The sequence below is a fragment of the Lupinus angustifolius genome, unplaced genomic scaffold, assembly GCF_001865875.1.
Source record: "Lupinus angustifolius cultivar Tanjil unplaced genomic scaffold, LupAngTanjil_v1.0 Scaffold_19_35, whole genome shotgun sequence".
Taxonomy (NCBI): domain Eukaryota; kingdom Viridiplantae; phylum Streptophyta; class Magnoliopsida; order Fabales; family Fabaceae; genus Lupinus; species Lupinus angustifolius.
The window spans coordinates 16591-30865 of NW_017719324.1; positions in this window are offsets into that span (position 1 = coordinate 16591).

Genomic DNA, 14275 nt, shown 5'->3' on the forward strand with positions numbered 1-14275 from the left:
AAGTGTTTTTTTGTTAAATCAGTGCTTTCTGTTACAACTGTTTTCTGTGTAATTCTGTTGCATGGTTAATCGATTAACGGGTAGCCTTAATCGATTAACAGGTCTGTTATTTGTTATAAATGATTTCTGTTTTAACCGTTTAACTGTTTGCAACGAATCCAACTGCCAAAACTACTTGCTATAAATAAGAGGCAACATTCAGAAAACCGTAACATTGCATTCTATTGTATAGGGATGATTTTAGAGAGCATTTTACATTATGTTTACTGTTTTTGGCAAGAGAGTTGCATGTGTGAGAAGAGAATTTTTATGTTGAATTGAGTTCTGAATTCTTGCATACTATTTTTACATATTTCATATGTTCATTCTTATCTTGCTCACATGTTCATGCATTATATAGATTGATAGAGAGATTATTTGATTTCTGTTTGATTAACTCACATGATTCTTGATGGCTTGAGTTATTAGTGAGTGGGTTAGTCTTTAGATCTTTTCTTGTTATATCCCAAGCATTATTGTGCTTAGTATACCTTACTGTTTAATCTGTTTTTGCATATTTCTGGATTAATCTCTTGGTGTCGTATCACCACAGAGCTTGAGGTTCTTCACCAAGGCTATGAGGTCTTGATTTGAGGACAAGAATCTTAGCTATGGCTGTTTCGTGAGAAAGGTTTTCTCAAGTGAAAGGTAGAGTCAAACCAAGGATTTAGGGGTCCTAGATTTCAAGAAAGAAGTGTCCCATGTGCTTGTAATTGAATTGGTGTGTGTATTCATACTTTAACTCAATATTGTGAAGAAGAAAATCTCCCTAGATCAGAAGGGGAAACCTGGATGTAGTTTGTAGTGGACCACAAACGAACCAAGATAAAAATCCACTTGTGCACTCTTTTTCTATCTAAATCTTCTTTTAGTTTCTTGCTGTTATAAATTGAATCTGTAGCTGATATTTTGGATATTTGTTTACTTCTATATGCTTATTGTTTGTGCTTAAAAATATCTGTATTATCTCTGTTCAATTGATTTTAAATATCTGTGCAATCTGCCTCTCTAGTCATTCTGTTCTGTGCATAAGTTAATCGATTAAGACTAGGTCTTAATCGATTAACTGGCTGTTTCCAGAAATTGGGTTTTGGTGCAAGAAATGATGATTGATAACCGCTACACCTATTCAACCCCCCTTCTAGGTGTTCCTAGGCCACTGATACCTAACAAGTGGCATCAAAGCTAGTACGACGTGCTAGCTCAACCGTATCCATATGATCCTAAGGAAATTTAAATGAGTTCCACCAACCCCTTTGGTGGTGATGGCGCATCCATTAACCACCCTCCCGTATTCAGTGGCGAGGGTTACGCCTACTAGAAAGTCCGAATGAAGATCTTCATATAGGCTATTGATTCGAATATTTGGAAATCTGTAATCAGTGGCCCTTTCGTCCCACTTCACTTAGTGGATGGCAAACCGAAAGAAAAGCCCAAAAGCTGATGGACCGATGAGGAGCGCAAGAAGGTCCAATTCAACCTTCGTGCCAAAAATATAATTACCTCGGCCCTTTCTTATGATGAATTCTTTCGGGTGTCTCAATGTCAAAGTGCCAAGGAAATGTGGGACACTTTACAAGTGACTCACGAGGGCACTAGCAAAGTCAAACGCGCCAGGCTAAACGCGCTAACACATGAATACAAATTACTTCGTATGCTACCGAGTGAATCGATTGGCGACATGCAAAAGCGATTCACTCACATTATTAATCATCTTATTGCTCTAGATAAAATGTTCACCAGAGGAGAACTCACTAACAAAGTTTTACGTTGTCTTGACAGAAGATGACAACCTAAAGTGACGGCAATCATGGAGTCCAAGGATCTAGATTCCATGCCTTTGGCAACACTATTCGGAAAACATCAAGAGGATGAGATGGAGCTTGGGCGTCCGACCATGCATGAGGAGTCTGATTGTAAAAAGAAAGGAATATCTCTTAAAGCTTCAACATCACAACCCAATGAAGAGATGGAAAATGACGACTCTGATTCAGACATTGATGAGGAAATGCTAAATCTTCTTGTGCGAAAATTTGGAAAGTTCTTAAAGAAGAAAGGAGGATTTAGACGATTCCAAAAGAAAGAAGCACGAGAATCAACTAAGAAAGGCAAGACCAAGGAGCACTTCACTTGCCATCAATGTGGTAAGCTGGGTTACATGAAGTTCCAGTGCCCCAATTACTTGAAGAAAGTTGATTCAGAGAAGAGCACTCCCCGAGACTTCAAATTGAAAAAGGCATACATCATATGGGATGTACCGATGGAAGAAACAACATCAAGTACCTCGGATGAAGAGGAGACCGTGAAGCTGTGCCTAATGACTATAACATATGAAGCTTGCGGATCAGGTAGTAAGGATAATTAGATGAGGTATATTCTGATACATCATCCTCTTCTTCTGATTTTCCCTCATATGATGCCTTATATACTTCTTATGTTGAGATGCATGAAGAACTTAAAATATTAGCAAAAATTAGCACTGATAGAAAAAGAATAATTTTGCTAAATGATCAGAAAATAATTCAACTACAGAAAAAGTTAAACGAATTAAAATTGGAAAATGAAACCCTAGATTTACTTTTTTCTTGTACTCCATGCGATTGCTCTAAAAATAATTTATGTCAAACAACTAATTGTGAGTCTTGCGAGGACTTGAAAAACGAAAATTTCAAACTAAATGAAAAACTCGCAAAACTTACAAATAGTAAACACCACTTAGTCCCTATGCTTAGTAAAACAAGAAACGTTGGTGACCACACTGGATTAGGGTATGTTTCCCCATCCTATAAAAGTAGACCATATAGGAGACCTCTAACACGCCCATATAAAAAGTCTAATAAGAAAAGTAGAGCCCCTACATGTTACTATTGTGGCACACATGGCCACATCTCTCATTGTTGTTACATCAGGAGACATGGGATACCCAGTGGTGTTTACACTTGGGTAAGAAAGGTAGATAAATCCCTCGTCACTAACAAAAAAGGACCCAACATAATTTGGGTACCTGAGACTAGCAGGTGATCTATTTTGCAGGTATGCCTTCAAACACATGGACAAAACTGGTATCTTGATAGCGATTGTTCGAGACATATGATTAGAGACAAGTCAAAATTCCTAGACTTGTCATTAAAAGAAAATGGATTCATCACCTATGAAGACAACAACAAAGGAAGAATCTTAGGCACCGGGAAGATTGGCAACTCAACCCACACCATAATCGAGAACGTTCTATACGTAGAAGGTTTGGAACATAATTTGTTGAGCATAAGCCAACTGTGCGACAAAGATAATCGTGTGTCATTTAATTTTGATTGTTGTATCATTCGTGATGTATTATCTAATAATATTAAATTTGTCGGATATCAGGTAAATAATATTTATATGGTTAATCTGGAGGATGTCACTTCTCTGTTTTCAAAATGTTTTATTTCAAAAGAAGATGACATCTGGCTTTGGCATAGACGCATCGCTCACATTCATGTGAAGCATTTATAAAAATTATCTAAAAATAATTTAGTAATCGGTCTTCTAAAACTCAATTTTAAAACTCAGGATTTTTGTGACATGTGTCAAAAGTGTAAACAAGTAAAGAATTCCTTTAACAAAAAAGAATGTGGTATCCACTACTAGACCATTGGAGCTTCTCCATATGGACTTGTTTGGACCGTCGCAAATTATGAGTTTTGGTGGAAGTTATTATGCTTAGTAACTGTCGATGATTTTTCTAGATTCACATGGACTTTATTTTTAGCATCAAAGAGTGATGCTTATAAATCTTTCAAATGTCTAGCCAAACAAATCCAAAATCAGTCTAACCTGAAAATTATTTACATTCGATCCGACCATGGCGGAGAATTCGAAAATCATAAATTTATTAAGTTTTATAATAAGCATGACATTATGCATCAGTTCTCAGCTCCCCACATCCCTCAACAAAATGGAGTTGTTGAGAGGAAAAATAGAGTTCTAGATGAACTCGCGAGGACTATGCTAAATGAGAGCAAGGTTCCAAAATATTTCTAGACTGATGTAGTTCACACAGCCTGTTATGTAATTAATCGAATACTACTTAGACCTACGTTCTCAAAAACACCTTATGAAATACTTAAAGGTCGAAAACCGAATATTGCTCATCTTCATGCATTCGGGTGCAAATGTTTTATTTTAAATAATGGAAAAAGATCTTTAGGAAANACTCAAAAGCTGATGATGGCATATTCTTAGGGTATTCATTACATAGTAAGGCATTTCGTGTGTTCAGTAAATATACCATGCAAGTAGAAGAGTCTATTCATGTCCATTTTGACGAATCTTCTCCAAAAGAGAAGAGAAAGGTCTTTTCTGATGACATTTTAGGTACACTAGAAGAAGTGCAATCCAAGGACATGAATAAAATCCAACAAGATGCGGAGCAAATAGTAGAAGAACAACATCAGGATATGCCTATTGCATGAAAAACTAAAAAGGATCATCCACCCGATAAGGTGTTAGGTGATATATCTACGGGGGTGGTAACCCGTAGTTCTTTACGTAATTTCTGTAATTTTGTTGCATTCGTATCTCAAATAGAGCCAAAGATCATCAATGAATCAATCGAGGATGTGCACTGGGGTATAACTATGCAAGAAGAGCTAAACCAGTTTGAGCAAAATAATGTGTGGGACTTGGTCCCCAAACCAAAAGATCATCCCGTGAATGGCACCAGATGGGTCTTTCGTAATAAGCTAGATGAATCTGGCTTAATAATAAGAAATAAGGCTCGCTTAGTGGCCAAAGGCTACAACTAGGAGGAGGGCATCGATTATGTTGAGACCTACGCTCCTATAGCCAGACTTGTGGCCATTAGGATGCTCTTATCTTTTGCATCAATCATGAATTTTAAAATTTTCCGAATGGATGTTAAAAGTGCATTTTTAAATGGCTATATTCAAGAGGAGGTGTATGTAGACCAACCACAAGGGTTTGAAAAACTTCAAATACCCGAACCATGTGTATAAACTTAAGAAGGCCCTCTATGGCCTAAAACAGGCTCCCAGAGCCTGGTACGATAGATTGAGTTCGTTCCTACTTGAAAAAGGGTTCAAAAGAGGTTTGATAGACACCACTCTCTTTATTCGTAGATTAGAAAATCATATTTTACTTGTACATATATATGTTGACAATATTATCTTCGGATCCACTAATGACATCCTTTGTAAGGAATTTTCTGAGTTGATGTAGGAGGAGTTTGAGATGTCGATGACGGGTGAGCTGACTTTCTTCCTTGGGCTTCAAATTAAACAAATGGAAAGTGGCATCTTCATTCATCAATCGAAGTATTCCAAAGAATTATTAAAGAAATTCGATATGGAGCAGTGTAAAGACTCATCTACACTTATGGCATCTGCATGTTATCTAGACAAAGATGAAAAGGGAAAAGCGATTGAGGTAACTAAATATCGTAGGATAATCGGGTCCTTATTGTACTTAACTGCTAGCCGCCCTGATATTATGTTTAGCGTTTGTATGTGTGCTAGATTTCAAGCTTTACCAAAAGAATCACATTATATCGCTGTAAAACGTATCATGAGATATTTAAAGGGAACTATAAATATGAGATTATGATATCCTAGGGATGCCTCCTTATCCTTGGTAGATTACTCCGATTCTGACTTCGCTGGGTGTAAGTTGGATCGTAAAAGCACTAGTGGGACTTGTCACCTATTAGGCAGTTCCGTAGTTGCATGGCATAGTAAACAAGCAAACATGCGTTGCCTTGTCCACCGCTGAAGCGGAATACATTGTCGTTGGCGTGTGTTGCGCTCAAATCCTTTGGATGAAGCAGCAACTTAAGGACTTTGGGCTCATATTAGAAAAGATCCCTATTAAGTGTGATAACACAAGTGCCATTAACCTTTCCAAGAATCTCGTCTTGCGTTCTAGAACCAAGCATATTGAAATAAGGCATCATTTCTTGCGTGATCAAGTTCAAAAAGGTGATTGTGTATTAGAATTTGTTGAAATATTTAAGCAATTAGCATATATTTTCACCAAGCCCCTCTCACGAGATACTTTCTATGTTCTTCGAAGAGAACTAGGAATCCTTGATTAAAAATATATTGATTAATAATATGTAATTGCCTTGCATGACTTATTTGCCTTGTATGCTCAATTATAAAATCATGTTGAATGCTCATAATTCCTTGTATAATCCGTGATTCAATGTATAAAAGTCTTTCAAATATATGTGATTGATTAAAATTCATTTAAACAATAAGTTTGAAATCCCTGCATGCTTTTAAAAACATCCAAAACGCTGTATCTGATGCATTTAATCGATTAAGTCAACCAGTTAATCGATTACCTGGGCAAACTTTTTCAAACCTGGTCTTTTTAACTCAGGTTAATCGATTAAGGGATGATGTTAATCGATTAACGACATCAGTATACCAGAAATAGAAGCGTTTCTGGGCATTTTTCAAAACCCCATTCATCCCTTTTTCTCTCAAGTCTCAGAGGAACAAGTCCAACATCATCCCTAAGCTTTAACCTAGCCCAAACCGAATCACCCCACTCCATTTCCACTCCATAAACCGGCTTCTCCATCCCTTATTTCCAAGAAATTCGTTTTCCCCACTTGAAAACCCTACCCTAGGTTACCCTCAATCCTTACACTAAACCTTCATCACGGTTCAGTTTCAATTGCAATGGAGAGAGGACGTGCTAAGAGAATCAAGACAACCGCACAACGTCCACTCCGTGCCCCAAAAGCCCTGCCACCTCAACAAGCAAGGCAGGACCGCGAGGACCCATACTATTCATTGATTCTGCAAGAAACCCGTTTGCTGAAATTTCAGGGGAGAAAACCCACATACATTCAGTTTATGAATTTGACTTGGCTAGTGGAACAGAATTTCGATTTTCCGCATGGTTTGCAAGCTCAAGGGGCTGTCCCCTTCTTGGAATTAAAAGGTAACATTTTGCTCTAGTTAGGGAATACTATGCTAACTTCAGATACAAAGATGGGAAATATTGGTTGATGATTGCTGGAAAACTGTTTGAGATTAATGAAGACATTTTTATGAACATGAGTGGTTTATCTTGTACTGGTGCTAGTTTAAGTGATTGTGGTTGGGCAGACAACAACTCGTTTGATGCCATTGAAATGTATAAGTCTTGTTTGCGTAGACGTCAATTATACGTTCAGGGTGAATTGACCAAAGTTGGGTTGGAGAATAGGCTCCTACATTACTTGATTGCCTACATATTGATTCAGAGGAACACAAATCATGCACAACCTAAAGTGAATGATTTGATGTTCATGTTTGCTGTGAAGGAGAACATCATGATAAATTGGCGTGACGAGGTTCTGAAGGTCATGTATAGCGTCTCCACTTCTCAATCAAGGTTGCTTCCTTATAGTATCTTCATTTCCCGAGTTATTGATTATCTACATATTGATGTTCCAGATACTATAGTGCTGGATTGTTCAGACAAGGATCACTTTATTGGTGAAAGTCTGATTCATAAAATGGGTATTTACAAGTACGGTAACACATGACAATATCAAGAGGAATTCAACACTGTGAATCTTGACCCCTCAAGTGAAGATGATCAAGATGATAACCAAGAGCCATTTGCTGCTACTCAGGGTGAGTCTTCAGGACATGCATCACAGGAACCTGTTTTTGGACAAGCTTACATGGATGCTATGGAACAACATCTCCACAATAGGATGGATCTCCACTTTCAGTCTCTTAAGGACTCATATCACATGGATCTGGAGAATTTTGAGGAGCGTCAGAATACTTATATTGACAACCGTTACCAATCTTTGTGGAACTATGTTCAAACCACTGCTGACTCACAAACTAGAAGATTGTGTGCTGAGTTCAACAAGCTGAGTGCCTTCATCAAAGGTGGTAGTAGTTCGACGACTCCTGACAACCAGAACCCTCCATCTCATCCTTAGTTAGGAGCCCTTAGAGTCTTAGTTTATCCTTCCTAGCTAATGGACTTTGTTGTTCCTTGTTCCCTCTTGAGAACTTATCTTTTATTTTGCATTGTTGCTCTTATTTTTTATTGTAATAACTCTATAACTTCTGCTGAATTACTGCTTTAAAACTTGACATTGTGTTACAATGATTTCGAATTATCTTGTTCATGCTTGAGTACTAATTATGTTGAAAATAGTATACTGCTTTGTTTTAAATGGATCTTGATCATGGTTGGTATATGTGATTATATTGAATGATTATGCCTACTGCTAACTGCTCAAATATGTGAAATGCTTAATCATTCCATGCTTAATTTGAATTATCATAGCCATTCATGCCATTAAAACTGCGACGTTGTTGTTTGCTATCCATTTAATCGATTAAGACCTTTAGTTAATCGATTAAATAATGTGAAAATTGTGCATTTCTTCAAGATTTTTATAGCTGGTTGATTGATTACTTGCCCAAAATTAATTGATTAATTACAGTCTGTTATAACTATCATAACTCTCCTGACTTTTGACTAGAATAGTTTGCAGGTTGTTTTACCTAGCTTCCGTATAATGATTGTTTACCTAAGGGGGAGCAAATGCGCTTCAACTTTGTATCTTTGAAAAAAAACCATTAACAACCATTATGCAAATTCATCAAACATTTTGAAGAAATTTGATGTGGTGTTTGTCATCATAAAAAAGGGGGAGACTGAAAGTGCAAAGTGTCAAGGATAGCACTAGCAATTCTTTGCCTATGTTTTGATGAAGACAAGGTTTTATTAAAGCTTGAATATGGCTCAACAATCAACATGCCTTATGCTCATTTGGTCATATCTAGACTAGGATACAATTAGACTCACTATTCTAAGTAATCTGGGATGTGTGATGTAGTAAGTGAGTATAGGTGAGGTGAACCTAGGTGCTAGTCTCTCAAGCCATCTTAATTGTCATATCATATCCATGAGACATATTATCTAGTTAATTGTATGTTCATGCATTAATCATACATGTTATATGTGCATATTAGGCATAATATAATGGTTAGAACATGTATATATGTTGCATATAACATATGAGAAGTTTACCTTTTGAAACATGTACTTTAGTGTGTCAGTTAATCGATTAACGTGGTGACTTAATCGATTAACTCAAGTGCTTTTTTGTTAAATCAGTGCTTTCTGTTACAACTGTTTCCTGTATCATTTTGTGCATGGTTAATCAATTAACGGGTAGCCTTAATCGATTAGCAGGTCTATTATTTGTTATAACTGATTTCTATTTTAACCGTTTAACTGTTTGTAACGAATCCAACTGCCAAAACTACTTGCTATAAATAAGAGGCAACATTCAGAAAATCGTAGCATTGCATTCTATTGTGTATGGCTGATTTTAGAGAGCATTTTACATTATGTTTACTGCTTTTGGCAAGAGAGTTGCATGTGTGAGAAGAGCGTTTTTATGCTGAATTGAGTTCTGAATTCTTGCATACTGTTTTTACATATTTCATATGCTCATTCTTATCTTGCTCACATGTTCATGCATTATATAGATTGATAGAGAGATTATTTGATTTCTGTTTGATTAACTCACATGATTCTTGATGGCTTGAGTTATTAGTGAGTGGGTTAGTCTTTAGATCTTTTCTTGTTATATCCCAAGCATTATTGTGCTTAGTATACCTTACTGTTTAATCTGTTTTTGTGTATTTCTGGATTAATCTCTTGGTGTCGTATCACCAAAGAGATTGAGGTTCTTCACCAAGGCTAGGAGGTCTTGATTTGAGGACAAGAATCTTGGCTGGGGTTGTTTCGTGAGAAAGGTTTTCTCAAGCGAAGGGTAAAGTCAAACCAAGGATTTAGGGGTCCTAGATTTCAAGAAAGAAGTGTCATATGTGCTTGTAATTGAATTGGTGTGTGTATTCATACTTTAACTCAATATTGTGAAGAAGAAAATCTTCCTAGATCAGAAGGGGAGGCCTGTATGTAGTTTATAGTGGACGGCAAACGAACCAGGATAAATATCCACTTGTGCACTCTTTTTCTCTCTGAATCTTCTTTTAGTTTCTTGCTGTTATAAATTGAATATGTAGCTGATATTTTGGATATTTGTTTAGTGTCATATGCTTATTGTTTGAGCTTAAAAACATCTGTATTATCTTTGTTGAATTGATTTTAAATATTTGTGCAATCTGCCTCTCTGGTCATTCTGTTATGTGCACGAGTTAATCGATTAAGACTAGGTGATAATCGATTAACTGGGCTGTTTCCAGAAATTGGATTTTGGTGCAAGAAACGGTGATTGATAACCGGTACACCTATTCAACCCCCCCTTCTAGGTATTCCTAGGCCACTGATACCTAACAAATATGATTTTCATCACACATTCAAAATTTATAAAACATGCCGAGTGTAATTATGCTAAAGTGAGCATTAAGTATAAAAATACTCATAATAATCATGGAATAGAAAGGTGTATATAAATATGAATTAAAATATATACATAAGGTTAAATATTTACATCTAATCCCAATAAGAAAGAGATTTAACAACTCATTTCTAGGAATTTCTTAAACGTTAAGGTTGCTATATGTTTTCATCAAACCCTTTTTATTGATTGAATACTCAAGATCAAACTAAAACCTACACTATTTTAGAATTGACATTTAACAATGTTTGTGTATTAAACACTATTAAATGTAAGGAAGAAGAGAATCAATAACATTTGGTGAAGTAAGTGCTGTTAAATATGATAGGTGAATACACATTCAACAATGCTTGATTCAATGAACATTGTTAAAAGTCATATATTCAACAATGTTTGTTTCAGTAAGCGATGTTAGAAGTCATATATTCACACACTTCACAATACTCGTTTCAATGAACGCTGTTAAAAGTCACACATTTAACAACACTTGCTTCAATGAGTGCTGTTAAAAGTCATACATTTAACAAAATTTGCTTCATTGAGAGCTATTAAAAGTCATCCATTCATACATTTAACAACACTTTCTTCAGTGAATGCTGTTAAAATTCACACATTTAACAAAGCTTGTTTTAATGAGCGTTGTTAAAGGTCATATATTCAAATAATACTTGTTTTAGTGAGTGCGAACCTTTGCAAATTTAAAAACAAAACATCTCCCACAATAATATACATATTATTCAGTTTTCTATTTTTCTTATTCTTCTTCTTCTCCATTGGTTAACGTTTTTCTCTTTTGTTTTCAGTTTCTCTCTTCAAGCAAGTTATTGTTTGCATTTATTTTACCTCATTTATTTCTCTTTGGTTCACTGTTATTGTTTGCATTTACATCTATGTTAACTGCTTATTTTATAATATAAGAATCTGTCAAGGTTGAGTTTAGTTGGAGCTGTTGGTAATTTCCCAAACTTGCAATCTCTGTATGTATTTCTTGATTTGATTATTATTATTTTCATCCTTATTTCCGTGTAAATTTTGATTTGATTCTTATTATATTGAATCTCAACTATGTCTTTTTGTCGTTAACTAGAAATTCTTTTATTTCTTCAGTTAAGGGAGACAAGAAATTCATGGATTAGTTGTCTATACCTTCACCACTTTCATCTCTTTCATTAGTGCATATAATCTTTTGGATTAATGGATTTGAACTAAGAGAGATAAATTCATGCATATTGGAACACATAAGTTGAAGTGTGAATGGAATGAATGAAAACAAAATGAATGGAATGAAGAGAATGAGCAGATTGAAACTAAGGTGAAAGTAGAAGTAATGATGTGAGAATTATGTAGGAAGGATTATGCAGAGAAGTGGAGAGGAATGAATATCAATGACCCCCCATAATTCGAAATCTACAAATAACATTAAACTTCTAAACATCAAACTACTCAAACACTAGAATCTACTCTTGCATCAAGCCTTGAATTCTTATCTCCTTTCTCAAGTCTGTAAACATATCTATCTTCAAAGGCTTAGTTATAATGTCTGCTAATTGAAGCTCACTCTTGGAATGTACGAGCTTAATTCTTCCTTCTACAACATGTTGCCTTAAGTAATTGTACCTTGTTTCGATATGCTTGCTTCTACCATGTGAGATTGGATTCTTGGGATAATCAGTTGTTGATTTACTCTCTACCAACAATTCAATTACTTCTCCATTTTGAATACCAAGTTTCACCAGCAATGATGATAACCAAATTTCTTGGCAAGATGTTGCACAAGCTGCTATGTACTCAACTTCACAAGTTGATAATATCACTACCCTTTGCTTATGTGAACACCAAGAGATCAGAGCACCTGCAACCATGAACACATACCCCATAGTGCTCTTTCTATCTAGTATATCTCCAAACTAATCAGAGTCAGAATAGGCTTTGGGTTGTGAGCTAATATTTTCATTTTCATGAGGAAAAACAATGCCAAAATCAAGTGTTCCCCTTAGATATCTCAGAATTGTTTTAGCGGCAATCATGTGAGAGTATCTTGGATGACTCATGAACCTACTAATCACACCTACACTTAAAGAGATTTATGGTCTCTAGTGGCAAATGTACCTCAAACTTTCCACAATTTACCTAAATAGTGTTGCATCCACAACTGCTTCTCCTTCACAATTATCCAATTTCAGATTCATCTTAGGTAGAGTTTCTAAGGCATTGAAATTCATCATATTGAACTTGTTTAACACCTCAAGTAGGTACTTCTTTTGGTGCATGAATAACCCTTTCTTGGTGTTTTGAAATTCTAGACCAAGGAAGTTTGACAATCTTCCCAAATATGTCATTTCAAACTCACCCTTTAGGCTTTACTTCAACTCTTCAATTCCTCTTGAGCTACTAAATGTGATTAGAAGATCATCTACATATAGGAAGATGAACAAGGCACCATGGTTTTGGTCTATAAGCTTGATGTATACACCATACTCTACTATGCATTTCTGAAAACCAGAGTCATGAAAAAATTTGTCAATCCTATTGTTCCATGCTCTAGGTGCTTGTTTTAATTCATAGAGTTCTTTCTTGAGTCTTAGCACTTTATCTTCATTGCCCTTGCTGATGAAACCAGGGGTTGAGACACAAACACCACTTCCTCTAGTGGACCATTAAGAAAGGCTGACTTGACATCCAATTGGCACAACCTCCATTTCTTCCAACTGGCTAAGGTCACCATCAGTCTTACAGTTTCCAATCTAGCCACTAGTGCAAAGACGTCAAAGTAGTCAAGTCTTTCCTTTTGCATAAACCCTTTGGCCACAAGCCTAGCTTTGTACTTTACTATAGAGCCATCAGGTTTTAACTTGACCTTGAAGATCTATTTGACATCTATAGGAGTTTCCTGATCTAGCAGGGTCACCAATTCCCATGTGTCATTCTTCTATATTGACTTGATCTCTTCTAGCATAGCATCTATCCCAACATTGTTAGAGATTGCTTCTTCAAATCTTACTGGATCAACATTAGCTAGCAGAGCGTGTTGAATCAAGTCTTTGTTTGTATTGATAGCCCGATTAGAATATATGTGAAAGTCTCTGAGTCTAGATGGAACATTCCTTTGTCTTCTTGGTCTTTCATCAATTCCTTGTTGCATATTCTATTGCACATGGCTTGGTGCATCTATCTCTTCTTCTTCTCTCATCAGGCCATCATTCTACCACTCCAGATTCAAGCTAGCCATAGGAATAGTGTTGTCTTGAGACCATTTTTATGATCCAGATTCATCAAAGTGTACATCTCTACTAAACACAACTTGCTTGTTTGTAGGATTGTACAATTTATATGAACTAGTATTATGGTAACCAATGAAGATCATTGGTTCACTCTTGTTGTCTAGTTTCTTTCTTCTTTGATCTAGGATATAATTATAACAGAGTGATCCAAATATCCTTAGATGTTTCACAAAAGGTTTTACTCCTGACCAAACTTCTTCTAGCACTACTGAATTCAGCTTCTTAGTAGGACATCTATTCAGAATAAGTGCAACAATGGTGGCTACTTCTCCCCAAAAACTGTGTAGGAGATTCTTGGTCTTCAACATGATCCTAACCATGTTGAGGATTGTTCTATTCTTTCTTTGTGCAATTCCATTTTCCTAAGGTGTGTATGGAGTAGTTACCTCATGTACAATTCCTTACTCCTTGCAGAATTCAGCAAACTCCTTTGATGTGTACTCACCACCACCATCTATTATAAGGATCTTTATGCTCCTCCCAGATTGCTTTTCTGCCAATCTCTTGAAGTCTTTAAAGATTGAGAAGACTTCACTCTTATGCAACCAGAATCTATATACCA